Consider the following 17397-nt stretch of genomic DNA (forward strand, 5'->3'; position numbering starts at 1 on the left):
CACAGACGCACACAGTCACACACACACACGCTCCAACAGCTGACCGGAAGAGACGCACGAGAGCAGCGGGTTTGAGCGTCATTTTTTTTTCACCAGTCGGTGTAACTGTTCGAACACAAGTCACTGTTATTTGTGACTTAGCACGATGGCTGGTCGGGAGACACTGTCGGTGGACGAGGTGCTCGTTTTATTGGAGAATGATCCCGGAGCGTCTGTTTTCATACAAGACAGCGAAAGTGAACTGGACCCCGAGTTCAGCGACGAGGATTTCACCACCGAAAGGTTAGTGCGCGTTCATGTTTTCAATGTGACGATGATGATACTACTACTACTACTACTACTACTACTACTACTACTAATAGTCATCGGTCACATCATTAGAAACCCTGAGGTTTGTAATCTTCACTGTCTGTTTTCGTGTCCCGTGTGTAACTCACATTTACGCATCTGCAAACACTGTGACATTTTTGGTCACTTTAGCCCAGTGATAGAGGCTTAGTTCCAGCTCAACGCAAGCTGCCGGTGTGTGAACTGATAGACAAAAAGAACCTCCTAACAGCTTTCTTTGCCTAACAGTGCCGAAGAGGAGACGCAAACTGAAGAGGCTGAACAGGAAACGGCTACATCTGTTAGTCCCACGCCAACAGGTAAATATAACACACACAAACACACACACACACACACAATTCAAATGGTCTTTATTGGCACGAGAAAACACTGTGTTGACACTGTCAAAGGAAAAGGCACAATAAAAAAAATGTACATTTGCAAAAATCTGTATTTTCAACACCCATTGATATTTGATGTTATTGAAACAGATCCTCTGCCCTCCCAAACGCCTCCTGCCTCACGGGAAAGAGGCGCGCGTGGCCGCAGACCGTCTGCACCACCAGGCACGTCCTCTGCGAGTTCACCGGCAACACCGACTGCATCCGCCGTGCCCTCGGCAGGTAAATAGTGATCTCGGCTCCCCATCCGCGCCAATGTTAATCGCGTCTTCGACCCGCGGCGCCGCGAGTCTGAAAGTGGAAGAGATCACCAGTTAGGCCTGGTACTCCCCACAGGCCACGCACTGCGGGGTCCCGCGGTGGGGGGCCTCCCGGGGTGCGAGGCCGGCCTCCCGTCCGCCCCAATGTATCCCATGAAACTCTCACTCCGTTTCGGTGATCTCGGCTCTCCATCCGCGCCAATGTTAATCGCGTCTTCGACCCGCGGCGCCGCGAGTCTGAAAGTGGAAGAGATCACCAGTTAGGCCTGGTACTCCCCACAGGCCACGCACTGCGGGGGCCCGCGGGCCCGGGGCAGTCCCGCGGTGGGGACGCCTGTGCGAGGCCGGCCTCCCGTCCGCCCCAATGTATCCCATGAAACTCTCACTCCGTTTCGGTGATCTCGGCTCCCCATCCGCGCCAATGTTAATCGCGTCTTCGACCCGCGGCGCCGCGAGTCTGAAAGTGGAAGAGATCACCAGTTAGGCCTGGTACTCCCCACAGGCCACGCGCTGCGGGGGCCCGGGGCAGTCCCGCGGTGGGGACGCCTGTGCGAGGCCGGCCTCCCGTCCGCCCCAATGTATCCCATGAAACTCTCACTCCGTTTCGGTGATCTCGGCTCCCCATCCGCGCCAATGTTAATCGCGTCTTCGACCCGCGGCGCCGCGAGTCTGAAAGTGGAAGAGATCACCAGTTAGGCCTGGTACTCCCCACAGGCCACGCGCTGCGGGGGCCCGCGGGCCCGGGGCAGTCCCGCGGTGGGGACGCCTGTGCGAGGCCGGCCTCCCGTCCGCCCCAATGTATCCCATGAAACTCTCACTCCGTTTCGGTGATCTCGGCTCCCCATCCGCGCCAATGTTAATCGCGTCTTCGACCCGCGGCGCCGCGAGTCTGAAAGTGGAAGAGATCACCAGTTAGGCCTGGTACTCCCCACAGGCCACGCGCTGCGGGGGCCCGCGGGCCCGGGGCAGTCCCGCGGTGGGGACGCCTGTGCGAGGCCGGCCTCCCGTCCGCCCCAATGTATCCCATGAAACTCTCACTCCGTTTCGGTGATCTCGGCTCCCCATCCGCGCCAATGTTAATCGCGTCTTCGACCCGCGGCGCCGCGAGTCTGAAAGTGGAATACATTGGAGCGGATGGGAGGCCGAGATCACGGAATTCTCACTCTCCCGTCCCGTTCCGGTGATATCGGCCTCCCATAGGCGTCCCACTGTGGCGGCCACGGGCCCGTGGGTCCCACAGTGGGACGCCGATGGGAGGCCGAGATCACGAGAAACCCGATTGACATTGGAGCGGACGGGGGGGGAGCCGATATCACTCACACAAACACACCCCAGCAAGTCATGCTGCCGGCTAAGCTCCAGCCGTCTCATTTCAGGCGAACCCGCACGGAGATCGTCACGTCGCCCTGCCCACAGACAGTGGGCAGGGTTCGACATCTCCGACGTCGAACCCGAAGGTCCCCCGTCCAAAAAGGTTCCGCGGGCCCCGAGGGGAAAGCGCGGACGCGGCGGCGCCGCGACCAGACCCGCCGCAGCCCGATCCGAAAGATGGCACAACAGGGAGAGCGAGGACGAACACTCCGTAACCCCTCCTCGCCCCTTCAGACCGAGGAGAGAGCCTGGCCCCACGTGCGACAAGACCGCGCCGTGGAGTCCTTTGGAATTATTCCAGCTCTTCTTCAGCGACCGAGTCGTCGGCACTCTGATAAAGAACACCAACCGCAACGCCGTCAAGAGAAAGGAGACGGAAGCCAAGGCGTACACGAAAAAGTGGACGCCTCTCACACGCGAGGAGTTCTTCGTGTTCCTGGCAATAGTCCTCTTCTCCGGCTTGGTCCGGGTGCCCGAAAGGTCCGACTTCTGGAGGACCGACGTCCCCTACGGGTTCCGTTTCCCCGCCAGCGTGATGTCGAGGGACCGGTGGGAGGCGATCATGTGGTCCCTCCACCTCAGCGACCCGGACGAGGAAGAGGAGAACGAGAGAAAGAGGGGCACGGATTCCTATGACAGGCTGTTCAAAATCAAGCCTCTGTACACGGACATCGTCGCGGCCTGCCAGTCGCACTATCATCCGTCGCAGAACATTGCGATCGACGAACGGATGGTGAGCAGCAAGGCGCGGGTCCACTTCAAACAATACATGAAGGCCAAGCCGACCAAGTGGGGCTTCAAGCTCTTTGTCCTGGCCGACTCGCTGAGCGCTTACACCTGGAACTTTTTCGTGTACGTCGGAAAGCAGGAGACGGCCCCGGCGAGCGGGAAGGGACTCAGCTACTCGGCCGTGACCGACCTGCTGCCTTTCGACCTGCTCGGCACCGGGTACAGACTCTACGTGGACAGTTTTTACACCAGTCCCGCCCTGTTCCGTCATCTGGACAGCCGCGAGATCGGGTGCTGCGGAACGGTCCGGAAAGGCCGCATCGGGTTCCCGAAGACAAAGGAGAACGACCTGACCAACAAAGCGGAGAGAGGAGACATGCGGTGGATCAGGAACGACGTTCAACTTTTCGTAAAGTGGATGGACACGCGCCAGGTGGCACTCTGCACGTCCCTCCACAAGGCCTACAGTGGGCAGAGTGTGGACAGGCGTGTCAGGGAGGCCGGAAAATGGAGCGTCAAGAAGATTCCTGCCCCCGACGCCGTACTCGACTACAACCGCCACATGGGGGGGGTGGACCTGTCTGATGCGTTCATCAAGTACTACAGCGTCCACCACAAGACCATGAAATGGTATAAGACCTTTTTTTTCCATTTCATCGACATTGCTACGGTGAACAGCTGGTTGCTACACAAGGAGCTGTGTGAGCACGGACAGACCGCACACGTCAAACACAAGCAGTTCATGGAGAGCTTGATCAAAGAAATGGTCGGGCTGCCCAAAAGAGGCCGAGAGGCGCCGGCCCCGGTCCCCGGAGTTGCCCGCCGCCCCAACGTCTGCGTTCCGCTTTACTTTCACGAGAGGAAAGGCAGTGGTGGTGTGAAGGACGCCACCGCCCACAGAGGGTACTGCGCGCTTTGCGCAGAAAGGCACGGCAAGAGGCAGAAAACCCCAATGTACTGCGAGAGATGTGATGTCGCCCTCTGCCTGGTGCCGACGAGGAACTGCTTCGCGGACTGGCACAGGATGCGGCGATAGTGTGTCCTCTCTGCTGCCGATGGGGCCTTGCGGTCTCAGACATTAGTCCATAATGTCATATTTTGCAATGTTCTCGTGTCAAATGTCCTGCTGTATACATTTCTGTCACTACTATGTGTTAATTTCATGGTTTAGAGAGGTTGGTAGGAGACAACCCGTCTCTGGGCAATCGCTCGAGCTCAAGTACCCCTCGTGCCGAGATCACGAGAAACCCGTCCCGTTCCGGTGATATCGTAGTGATGACACTGGGTGTTCACGAAACGATTGCAATAAAAAAGTGGTTGTGCTTGGAGACATGTCATGTCGGTTCCACACGTTTCTTTATTTGATTTATCTTGAATAATAAAAACAAATAAAAGCAAGACGGCTTTCTGTGCAGGCTACCTTTTTTTCACAGAGGAAAACTAACGCATGTACCACAACATTCAACATTGCCCGGCCATTCCATGTTTTTTTTTAATTAATTACACAGTGGCTCCCCGACGGTAGCCGAAAGAACTCCACGAAACCATCCCATGCGTCGTTCTCGACCAGCCATTCCCGTTGGTGTCCGAGGAGGTATGTGGAGATCTCCTGGCCCACCGATTCAACGACGGAAGGCTTCCTGTCCTCCTCCTTGAGGTGCCGACACACCACCGCCCGAAGGCCACGAGGCTGGCGACGCGACCCCAGTTTGTGCTTCCGTCACTGAAGCAGCTCTTCGCCGCTTCACCCACAAAGCTCATGTCGTCTCCCCGTCTGTCCGACTGACACTGTACTGACATTGTACTGACATTGTACGCGAATTGAGGGGTTTCCATGATCTGCTCCACGACTCGATTCATTGTTGAATGAGCTTTGCTTTCATGTCTGCTTGGCTGAGAGGATGACACACCTGCAAAGTCCATTAGGACACTGCCGATGAGGTGTCTCGTGTCATTGTCCAAGCCCCCGTCCCCTGCTGCTGACAAATGCATCGTCGGTGTTGACACTTTGAAAGTTTACTTCAAAAGAAGGCACGACTGTAAGCTGGTATACGGCTGGTTCTGTAAGCTCTGTCTTTCTGGGTTGTATGTAAGGCCAGATATCTTGACTGGAGTCTTGATGGAGATGGGCTGCTTGCGTCTAAACTAAAGGGCAATAATCAGTATTTATATCGGGCTTGGCTCCAGTGGTCTGGATGCTATATAGTACCAATATACTGTGCGGTAACTCTGGCGGCCTATCGAATACCCACCCATATTATGATGTGAAGGTGAGCATGGAAATACATCACATACATAAAAGAATAAAAAAAATAAGTAAAAACAAATAAAAGCAAGACAGCTTTCTGTGCAGGCTACCATTTTTCACACAGGAAAACTAAATAAAAACTAAGCCACGAAACCAAGACAAAATACAAAAATAAACTAAAATTTTAGGAAGGGACCAGTGGACAAGAGATCCGGCATAAGTCATTTTCAGTTGCCTGCTGACAATAGCTGACTTACAAGCTCGCAAGGCATTGCGCTGTGAGCCTGTAGTTTGGCTATTTTCAGCAAGTGTAAAACTGATTTTGCCCTAAAATGCCATAGGGCTTAACAGGTTAAATGACACCACTAGCTACCGGAAGGGGGCGTGGAAAGGGGGCTGTGAGATATGCCTATTTAACTTTCCAGGGTTGGAATGAAGGAGGAAACATAGGCTAATTGATTCAAAAATTTTCTTTATTTTCAAATAAAATATGTATGTAAATAATTGGTTTTGTGTTGTGTGACTTGATCCTGCCACTGTTTATATTCCTATCATATTATAGATAGGCCTAATTAACTAGTAAATGTTCCGGGAATGTATTTTGTCAGTGATGTTTTTTTACAATACATATATTCAACAAAACCTGTAGACTTCTTACATTATTATTATTATTAGTAGTATTAGTATTAGTATTAACATCACCACAGACTTCTTCAATTATTATTATTATTATTATTATTATTATTATTATTATTATTAGTAGTAGTAGTAGTAGGCCTACGTATTATTTTATGCTCTATTGATGAATTGAACAATAGGACCACAATGGAAACAATGTGTTATCCTTTCAGCCAAAGTGTCTCACTTTAAATCTGTGCTATTGTTTTTTCATCTAACAAACTAACTAAAAAAATAGCTAAATAACGAATTAACTAACTAATTTAAAATAATCCATTAATTAACATAATTTAATAATATTTACTTTCACCCGGTACATTTATGAACCGTCGTATGACGGTGCAGAGCGCCGAAGATAGCAGATCTACAAGCCCACAGGGCGTCGCGGATACAACTCAAATGTATGTGTATATACCATGTGTATATTGTGACAGGACACACACACAGCAAAGCTAATTTGGGGTGTGTGTGTCTGTCTGTCTTTCATTTTTTGTTAGAATGGAGATCTCAGCCGATGCCCGAGATCCGAAGCTTTCCCCGGGTGTTTCCGCTGAGAACTTCTGGGTCGCTGGGAGGCTCGGACGGAGCTGGAAGGTTCGGTAGACGCCACTGGAACCCTTTTAGGCCTGTCAGAATTTGAGGTTTTATACTGGCCGATTAATTGTCGCTCAAATAAATTACAAGTAACAATTTAATTGCATCATACTAACATTCTAAATAAAACTTTGGCTTTTGTAGGCTTTGTAAACAAAAAGCTGCACATGGCATAATTCAATAACTTTATACACTAAAAAAAAAAAAAGAAGAAAATTACAAAGTGACACATTTAGAGCTTGTAGATCTGTTTCTTCCATTATTTCTTTAAAATGTTTGCAAATATATGAACATTTTCAACATGGAGACGATTATGGCTATTATCTCTAAAAAAAAAAGTATTATCTCAAATACTTGGCGATTAGGTAATTGTGACAGGCCTAAATCCTTCTGGTTGTGTTTTTTTACATCATGTTCTGTAATCAGTTAGGGTTGACTATAGACTTTTTTTAGTCAATGGAGCAACTATTTCTGCTCACCTTTGGAGTCACATCACGGCAAGGTAACTATACAACACACACACACACACACACACACACACACACACACACACACACACACACACACACACACACACACACACACACACACACACACACACACATATATAGCGCCACCATTTGGCCAATCGTCATGGGCTTGGCATAGTCACCATTTGGCATGGCCCTCTACCATGTTGACAAGTTTCGCGAAAACCGACTGCACAGCTATTTTTGGCGGAAGAAGGAGGAGAAGAAGAAGAAGAAAAAAAAAAAACACAAAAACAATAAGTGACCAAAGTCACTTCGTGACTTCTTGGTCCCTTAAAAAATAAACACAAAAGCAATAAGTGACCAAAGTCACTTCGTGACTTCTTGGTCCCTTAATAACCTCATTATGGCTGGCCGTAACACTACACATTATATGATGGTTGCTGCAACTATCTATATAACTATGCATTCATGTCAAATACATATGAAGTCCTTAAACCTGGACTATAAACACCTCTTCAGTTGTGGATTAAGGCTGTTTTCTAACCAGTCAATTAGGCCTACATGGCATTGGCATGACCATTGACCACCTGATCCAGGTGTTACCACAGGATTGGCCAGAGGTGTGCCAATGCAGTGTAGGTGCGTTTATAAAAAAGGAACTTCACTGAGGGCTCAAGTGTATTTGATCTTGACAAGCAGTGCAAAAGCATATTGAATTACGTGGTAATAGCAGAGCAGTGCATAGTATAAGTAAGTAAGTATTTGTAAGTATATAAGTAAGTAGCCTATAGTTGTGTTTGTTTGTTTGTGTGTTAGCCTATAGTTTATTAGTTAGCTAGAAAGAGTGAGTTAGAGGTAGATAGTCAGATATAGATAGTCAGAGAGAAATAGATAGATACAGTTAGTAGGGATAGGTTACTTTAGTTTAGTTTAGTTAGGGTTCGTTAGACCATGGAGCCCAATTCCATGAAGGAGCTGATGGACTTTATGGTCCATGGCATATATCCAGAGGGAGCAATAAAAAGAAGAGATTCTGTCTCAAAAGAAGAACCAACTCCTATAAAGTTATAGGTAAGCAATTGTGTACAATTCAATATCATCCCCCATGCCTTATCCCATGTGTTCTCTTCAACTCATGAGATTTACACACTCTGACCCAGATGGAGAGTTGTGGTACTTATGTCGGGGGAGGGCAGAGGGGTTGCTGCAACACTGGGCCAAGGTAATAACATCTGCCAAGGAGGAGGAGGGCAGAGGGGTTGCTGCAACACTGGGCCAAGGTAATAACATCTGCCAAGGAGGAGGAGGGCAGAGGGGTTGCTGCAACACTGGGCCAAGGTAATAACATCTGCCAAGGAGGAGGAGGGCAGAGGGGTTGCTGCAACACTGGGCCAAGGTAATAACATCTGCCAAGGAGGAGGAGGGCAGAGGGGTTGCTGCAACACTGGGCCAAGGTAATAACATCTGCCAAGGAGGAGGAGGGCAGAGGGGTTGCTGCAACACTGGGCCAAGGTAATAACATCTGCCAAGGAGGAGGAGGGCAGAGGGGTTGCTGCAACACTGGGCCAAGGTAATAACATCTGCCAAGGAGGAGGAGGGCAGAGGGGTTGCTGCAACACTGGGCCAAGGTAATAACATCTGCCAAGGAGGAGGAGGGCAGAGGGGTTGCTGCAACACTGGGCCAAGGTAATAACATCTGCCAAGGAGGAGGAGGGCAGGGGGGTTGCTGCAACACTGGGCCAAGGTAATAACATCTCCCAAGGAGGAGGAGGGCAGGGGGGTTGCTGCAACACTGGGCCAAGGTAATAACATCTGCCAAGGAGGAGGAGGGCAGAGGGGTTGCTGCAACACTGGGCCAAGGTAATAACATCTGCCAAGGAGGAGGAGGGCAGAGGGGTTGCTGCAACACTGGGCCAAGGTAATAACATCTGCCAAGGAGGAGGAGGGCAGGGGGGTTGCTGCAACACTGGGCCGGGTGCAGGTCTTTACTCCGACCCGCCAAAATTCCGACGGGCAACAGTCCGACATTTGTCGGACTATCGCCCGAAATATGAGCTTTTACCGCCAACGGTCCGACATGGCATTATACAGACAATAGTTCCGGCAGTGGTCCGAAAACCGTTGTTTAGACCAGGCAATGGTCCGACACTAGAGACTTTGGCTTGGGGAGAGAGAGGGGGGTGCGTGCGTGCGTGCGTGCGTGCGTGCGTGCGTGCGTGCGTGCGTGCGTGCGTGCGTGCGTGCGTGCGTGCGTGCGTGCGTGCGTGCGTGCGTGCGTTTGGCAGCCCTTGGGCATGCAAATTGATTCCGTTTGTTAATTGTCCCCCGCACCCCCCCCCCCCCCCCACCTAATTGATTCCGTTTGTTAATTGTCCCCCGCAGCCCCCCCCCACCTAATTGATTCCGTTTGTTAATTGTCCCCCGCACCCCCCCCCCCCCACCTAATTGATTCCGTTTGTTAATTGTCCCCCGCACCCCCCCCCCCCACCTAATTGATTCCGTTTGTTAATTGTGTGTCTGTGCATGCGTGTACAGTACAGTGTGTGTGTCTGTGCATGCGTGTACAGTACAGTGTGTGTGTGTGTGTGTGTGTGTGTGTGTGCATGCGTGTACAGTACAGTGTGTGTGTGTACAGTACAGTGTGTGTGTGTGTGTGTGCATGCGTGTACAGTACAGAGTGCGCGCATGCGTGTACAGTACAGTGTGTGTGTGTGTGTGTGTGTGTGTGCGCGCATGCGTGCATGCGTGTACAGTACAGTGTGTGTGTGTGTGTGTGTGTGTGCATGCGTGTACAGTACAGTGTGTGTGTGTGTACAGTACAGTGTGTGTGTGTGTGTGCATGCGTGTACAGTACAGAGTGCGCGCATGCGTGTACAGTACAGTGTGTGTGTGTGTGTGTGTGTGTGCATGCGTGTACAGTACAGTGTGTGTGTGTGTGTACAGTACAGTGTGTGTGTGTGTACAGTACAGTACAGTGTGTGTGTGTGTGTGCATGCGTGTACAGTACAGTGTGTGTGTGTGTGTGTGTGTGTTCAGATTCAGATTCAGATTCAGATACCTTTATTTGCCATTGTGTAAAACACATAGGAATTTGCTTTGACATGAGCGTGTGTGCATTCATTTTTCCTTTTTTCACATGTAACACAAAAACAACAACAACACAAATACAACACCGTGCAGGAAGTATAAATATAAAGTGCAGAGTTGATGGAACAAAATGTCCAAAAATGTCCGGTGACACTCCCTAGGGGGCAGGGGTGGGAGGGAAACCAGAGTCATTTAGCAGCCTGGCGGCTGAGGGGGAAAAGCTCAGTCTGTGGCGGACTTTTGTAGCCTTCGGTAGCCGCAACCGTCTCCCAGAGGGGAGCAGGGTGAGGAGGCCGTGGCCAGGGTGGGAGGGGTCGGCCATGATCTTTCTCCCTCTCTTCAATGCCCTGGAGTCATGCAGGGACTTGAGGGAGGGCAGTGGACGGCCAATCACCCTCTCCGCAGAGCGTATCACCCGTTGCAGCTTGGCGAGATCTTTTGCAGCTGCAGCGGGGAACCAGGTGATGATGGAGTGTGTGAGGATGGACTCAATGATGGCTGTGTAAAACTGAGCCATCATGGTCCTCGATAGTCTGAACTTCCTCAGTTGCCTGAGGAAGTACAGCCTCTTCTGGGCCTTCTTCAGGAGGGCCATGATGTTGAGTTCCCACTTCAGGTCCCGAGAGAGGATCATGCCTAGGAACCGACATGACTCTACTGGGGTCACCTGGGTGCCTCCCAGCATGATGGGAGGGGGCGGGGCTGCGTTCCTCCTGAAGTCCACCACCATCTCCACTGTCTTTAGAGCATTGAGCTCTAAGTTGTTGATGCTGCACCAACTCCGCAGCCGCTCGATCTCCCTCCTGTAGGCCGACTCATCCCCTTTGGAGATGAGGCCCACCAGGGTGGTGTCATCCGCAAACTTCAGGAGCTTGACGGATGGGTGGAGGGAAACACAGCTGTTGGTGTACAGGGAGAACAGGAGTGGGGACAGGACACAGCCCTGCGGGGAACCGGTGTTGGTGGACCTAGAGCTGGAAATACTCTTCCCCAGCTTCACCCGCTGCGACCTGTTGGTGAGGAAGCTCGTAATCCACCTCCGAGTGGAGTCCGGCACTTGCAGCAGGGACAGCTGGTGCTCCAGGATGGATGGCAGGATGGTATTGAAGGCCGAGCTGAAGTCCACGAACAGGATCCTGGCGTAGTCGCCTGCAGTGTCCAGATGTTGTAGGGTGTAGTGTAGAGCCATGTTCACGGCATCCTCCGTGGATCTGTTGGCTCTATACGCGAACTGCAGTGGGTCCAGTACAGGATCGGTGATGCTCTTCAGATGAGCCAGGACAAGGCGCTCCAGGACCTTCATGACCACAGAGGTCAGGGCGACGGGTCTGTAGTCATTAAGGCCCGACACCTTGGCCTTCTTGGGGACGGGGATGATGGTCGAGACCTTGAAGCACGCTGGGACGTGACACTGCTCCAGCGAGGCATTGAAGATGTTGGTGAACACCGGGGCGAGCTGGTCAGCGCAGTGCTTCAGGACGGAGGGAGAGACAGAATCCGGACCGGCTGCCTTACGGGGATTCTGGCTCCTCAGTAGCAGTTTTACCTCTCTTTCCGTGACAGAGAGAGGGGGGTGAGGGGATGGTGGTTGTGGCAGGGGGGGGTGGAGGAAGAGGGCGGGGGGGAACCTCTCTTTCTCAAACCTACAGTAGAACTCATTGAGCTCGTTTGCAAGGGGGAGGTTGTCAGTTGCCTGTGGGGACTTTGGCTTGTAGTTTGTGATGGTCTTGAGACCTTTCCAGACGGAGGAGGAATTCCCCTCAGAGAGCTGCTGCCGCAGTTTCTCTGAGAAGCGATGTTTCGCCTCCTTCACCGCTTTGGCAAAGCTGTACTTGGCTTGCCTGAACAGAGCCACGTCTCCGTTGCGCCTGGCCACCTCCTTCTCCGTCCTTAGCCTCCTGAGTTGGGCTGAGAACCAGGGCTTGTCATTGTTGTAAACCATCCTGGAGCGGAGTGGGACACACACCTCCTCACCGAGGCTGATGAATGATGTCACAGTGTCTGTGTATTCATCCAGGTTGTTTCCAGCCTCAGGCCCCGCCCACTTGACAAAGTCCTGGTCACAGCCTGTAGTGAGGGATAAGATGGATGAGATGGTGATCACCTTTGCCCAGCGCAGCACGGGGGACAGAGTGGTAAGCCTGCTTGATGGTACAGTAGCAGTGATCCAGAATGTTCACTCCCCGAGTTGGGCACGTGACCTGCTGCCTGTATTTGGGGAGAGCCCGACTCAAATGAGCCTGGTTGAAGTCCCCCAAAACTACAGCAAAACTGTCCGGGTAATTACGCTCCACCCCCGACAGCTGTTCTGCTAGTGTGTCTACTGCTGCTGTGACGTCAGCATCCGGAGGAATGTAAACACACACGAGGATGAACGCATTAAACTCACGTGGGGAATAGAATGGACGACAGAGGATGAAGAGAGATTCGAGTGCAGTAGAACAGTGTTGATGAATCACTGTCACATCGGAACACCAGCGATTGTTCACAAAAAACATTAATCCGCCTCCACGCGACTTGCCAACCGCCTCGAAGTCTCTGTCAGCTCGAAAAGCGGAAAAGCCCTCCAGCTGAACAGCCTCGTCTGGGACTGCCGGCGTTAGATGGGTCTCTACTAACGCGAAGACAGCCGTGGAGTGAAAGTCATTATTCCTTGAGACCAACAACCGGAGTTCATCCATTTTATTGGGTAGAGAGTTCACGTTTCCAAGGAATATACCTGGGAGTGGTGGACGCGATCCTCTCCGGCGTAGACGAGCCAGGCAACCTCCTCTTCTTCCCCGTTGCCTTCTAGTCCAACGCACGGCACTAGCGAAGAACGCCGTCCCTCGCACCAGGATATCCAATATATCCGTGGATCGGGTGAGTAATGTCGGTAAAATGCCCGGTGGGGTTGAACACCCAATGTGCAGAAGTACTTCTTTTGTGTAAGAAGTTAAACAAGACACGTAAACAGCACAGGACAGACCAAACACAGCACACGCCAACACCACAGCAGCCCTAGACGGCGCCATCTTGACAGCTGTCACTCAACCACTGTCACCACTCACATTTAGTGTGTGTGTGTGTGTGTGTGTGTGTGTGTGTGTGTGTGTGTGTGTGTGTGTGTGTGTGTGTGTGCGTACAGTACAGTGTGTGTGTGTGTGTGTGTGTGTGTGTGTGCGCGCATGCGTGCATGCGTGTACAGTACAGTGTGTGTGTGTGTGTGTGTGTGTGTGTGTGTGTGTGTGCATGCGTGTACAGTACAGTGTGTGTGTGTGTGTACAGTACAGTGTGTGTGTGTCTGTGCATGCGTGTACAGTACAGTGTGTGTGTGTGTGTGTGTGTGTGTGTGTGTGTGTGTGCATGCGTGTACAGTACAGAGTGCGCGCATGCGTGTACAGTACAGTGTGTGTGTGTGTGTGTGTGTGTGTGTGTGTGTGTGTGTGTGTGTGTGTGTGTGTGTGTGCGTACAGTACAGTGTGTGTGTGTGTGTGTGTGTGCGCGCATGCGTGCATGCGTGTACAGTACAGTGTGTGTGTCTGTGCATGCGTGTACAGTACAGTGTGTGTGTCTGTGCATGCGTGTACAGTACAGTGTGTGTGTGTGGGTGTGTGTGTGCATGCGTGTACAGTACAGTGTGTGTGTGTACAGTACAGTGTGTGTGTGTGTGTGCATGCGTGTACAGTACAGAGTGCGCGCATGCGTGTACAGTACAGTGTGTGTGTGTGTGTGTGTGTGTGTGTGCATGCGTGTACAGTACAGTGTGTGTGTGTGTGTGTACAGTACAGTGTGTGTGTGTGTACAGTACAGTACAGTGTGTGTGTGTGTGTGTGTGTGCGTGCGCGCATGCGTGCATGCGTGTACAGTACAGTGTGTGTGTATGTGCATGCGTGTACAGTACAGTGTGTGTGTGTGTGTGTGTGTGCATGCGTGTACAGTACAGTGTGTGTGTCTGTGCATGCGTGTACAGTACAGTGTGTGTGGGTGTGTGTGTGTGTGTGTGCATGCGTGTACAGTACAGAGTGCGCGCATGCGTGTACAGTACAGTGTGTGTGTGTGTGTGTGTGTGTGTGTGTGTGTGCATGCGTGTACAGTACAGTGTGTGTGTGTACAGTACAGTGTGTGTGTGTGTGTACAGTACAGTACAGTGTGTGTGTGTGTGTGTGTGTGCGCGCATGCGTGCATGCGTGTACAGTACAGTGTGTGTGTCTGTGCATGCGTGTACAGTACAGTGTGTGTGTGTGTGTGTGTGTGTGTGCATGCGTGTACAGTACAGTGTGTGTGTCTGTGCATGCGTGTACAGTACAGTGTGTGTGTGTGTGTGTGTGTGTGTGTGTGTGTGTGTGTGTGTGTGTGTGTGTGTGTGTGTGTGCATGCGTGTACAGTACAGTGTGTGTGTGTGTGTACAGTACAGTGTGTGTGTGTACAGTACAGTACAGTGTGTGTGTGTGTGTGTGTGTGTGTGCGCGCATGCGTGCATGCGTGTACAGTACAGTGTGTGTGTGTACAGTACAGTGTGTGTGTGTGTGTGTGTGTGTGTGTGTGTGTGTGTGTGTGTGTGTGTGTGTGTGTGTGTGTGTGTGTGTGTGTGTGTGTGTGTGTGCGTGTGGGGGGGGGGGGTGTCGCGTGCGAGGGAGGGAGGGAGGGTTAGGGTTAGGAGGGAGGGAGGGAGAGAGAGAGAGAGAGAGAGAGAGCATCAGACTGTGTGTGTGTGTGTGTGTGTGTGTGTGTGTGTGTGTGTGTGTGTGTGTGTGTGTGTGTGTGTGTGTGTGTGTGTGTGTGCGCGTCCGTGTGTGTGTGTGTGTGTTGGCAAATTGGCCATAGATATGTTAATATTACCTGGACCCCTCCACATCCGTGAGACTCTGCCTTTAAAGCGCAAACATTATCCCCAAACCACCCCCCCCCCCCCCCCTCAATGCTGCATATAGTGAGAGAGAGAGAGAGACGCTCTACTCCTTACTTACAACAGTGCCAGCGTGATTCATAGCGACATAATACATACCATGTCAATTAAAAGCACTAGGCTACTATACAGACCACTGCCTGTCTCGTTATTTCCACCCCACTATCTCTGTGTGTGTGTGGGGGGGTGGGGGGGGTTCTCTAAGAAGTGTGACTTGATGGCCCATTTCAACGTAGTAGGCCTATTCAACTTGTGTGTGTGTGTGTGTGTGTGTGTGTGGGGGGGGGGGGGGTGCTCCAAGGGGTGCTCCAAGGGTGCTCCAAGAGGCGCGTTGATGTCTGTTGTAGGTGGCAGTCTTGGAATGGAATGCATTGTTGTGACCCACCCGACACCCCCTCACCTCCTGTGGGGGGGGGGGGGGGGGGGGGGGGTGCCCTAAGAAGTGTGACTTGATGGCCCATTTCAACGTAGTAGGCCTATTCAACTTGTAGACTCTGATTGTGGACTATGTTTGGTTATGTACGTTTAAAGTCAATACACAGCAACCAAAGTTTCTTCAGTAGACTTTTATTTTCCATCAATGGTTCATTTTCCATCAGTGACACATTATGAGTGATGATGAAAAACAGATGAAATAAAAGTAGTTCATGAACAGGTCATATTACAGACAGTGTATATATGCGCCTTGTGTGTGTGTGTGCGTGGGGGGGTGGTGTGTGATATAGAAATATAGAAATTGATCTATTGAAGATTCTGACGTTCAAATGTACATATTTTTTGTTTTGATTGTATTGCTGTATTGTTGTATTGTGCTTTCTGCTTTGGCAATGTAAACGTATGTTTTCTCATGCCAATAAAGCCCTTTGAATTGAAATTTAATTGAATTGTGTGCAGGGGGGGGTGTCGCGTGCGAGGGAGGGAGGGAGAGAGAGAGAGAGCATCAGACTGTGTGTGTATGTGTGTGTGTGTGTGTGTGTGTGTGTGTGTGTGTGTGTGTGTGTGTGTGTGTGTGTGTGTGTGTGCGTACAGTACAGTGTGTGTGTGTGTGTGTGTGTGTGTGTGTGTGTGTGTGTGTGTGTGTGTGTGTGTGTGTGCGTACAGTACAGTGTGTGTGTGTGTGTGTGTGTGCGCGCATGCGTGCATGCGTGTACAGTACAGTGTGTGTGTCTGTGCATGCGTGTACAGTACAGTGTGTGTGTCTGTGCATGCGTGTACAGTACAGTGTGTGTGTGTGGGTGTGTGTGTGCATGCGTGTACAGTACAGTGTGTGTGTGTACAGTACAGTGTGTGTGTGTGTGTGCATGCGTGTACAGTACAGAGTGCGCGCATGCGTGTACAGTACAGTGTGTGTGTGTGTGTGTGTGTGTGTGTGCATGCGTGTACAGTACAGTGTGTGTGTGTGTGTGTACAGTACAGTGTGTGTGTGTGTACAGTACAGTACAGTGTGTGTGTGTGTGTGTGTGTGCGTGCGCGCATGCGTGCATGCGTGTACAGTACAGTGTGTGTGTATGTGCATGCGTGTACAGTACAGTGTGTGTGTGTGTGTGTGTGTGCATGCGTGTACAGTACAGTGTGTGTGTCTGTGCATGCGTGTACAGTACAGTGTGTGTGGGTGTGTGTGTGTGTGTGTGCATGCGTGTACAGTACAGAGTGCGCGCATGCGTGTACAGTACAGTGTGTGTGTGTGTGTGTGTGTGTGTGTGTGCATGCGTGTACAGTACAGTGTGTGTGTGTACAGTACAGTGTGTGTGTGTGTGTACAGTACAGTACAGTGTGTGTGTGTGTGTGTGTGTGCGCGCATGCGTGCATGCGTGTACAGTACAGTGTGTGTGTCTGTGCATGCGTGTACAGTACAGTGTGTGTGTGTGTGTGTGTGTGTGTGCATGCGTGTACAGTACAGTGTGTGTGTCTGTGCATGCGTGTACAGTACAGTGTGTGTGTGTGTGTGTGTGTGTGTGTGTGTGTGTGTGTGTGTGTGTGTGTGTGTGTGTGTGTGTGTGCATGCGTGTACAGTACAGTGTGTGTGTGTGTGTACAGTACAGTGTGTGTGTGTACAGTACAGTACAGTGTGTGTGTGTGTGTGTGTGTGTGTGCGCGCATGCGTGCATGCGTGTACAGTACAGTGTGTGTGTGTACAGTACAGTGTGTGTGTGTGTGTGTGTGTGTGTGTGTGTGTGTGTGTGTGTGTGTGTGTGTGTGTGTGTGTGTGTGCGTGTGGGGGGGGGGTGTCGCGTGCGAGGGAGGGAGGGAGGGTTAGGGTTAGGAGGGAGGGAGGGAGAGAGAGAGAGAGAGAGAGAGAGCATCAGACTGTGTGTGTGTGTGTGTGTGTGTGTGTGTGTGT

This window comes from Electrona antarctica (assembly GCF_951216825.1).
Source record: "Electrona antarctica genome assembly, chromosome: 9".
Lineage (NCBI taxonomy): Eukaryota > Metazoa > Chordata > Actinopteri > Myctophiformes > Myctophidae > Electrona > Electrona antarctica.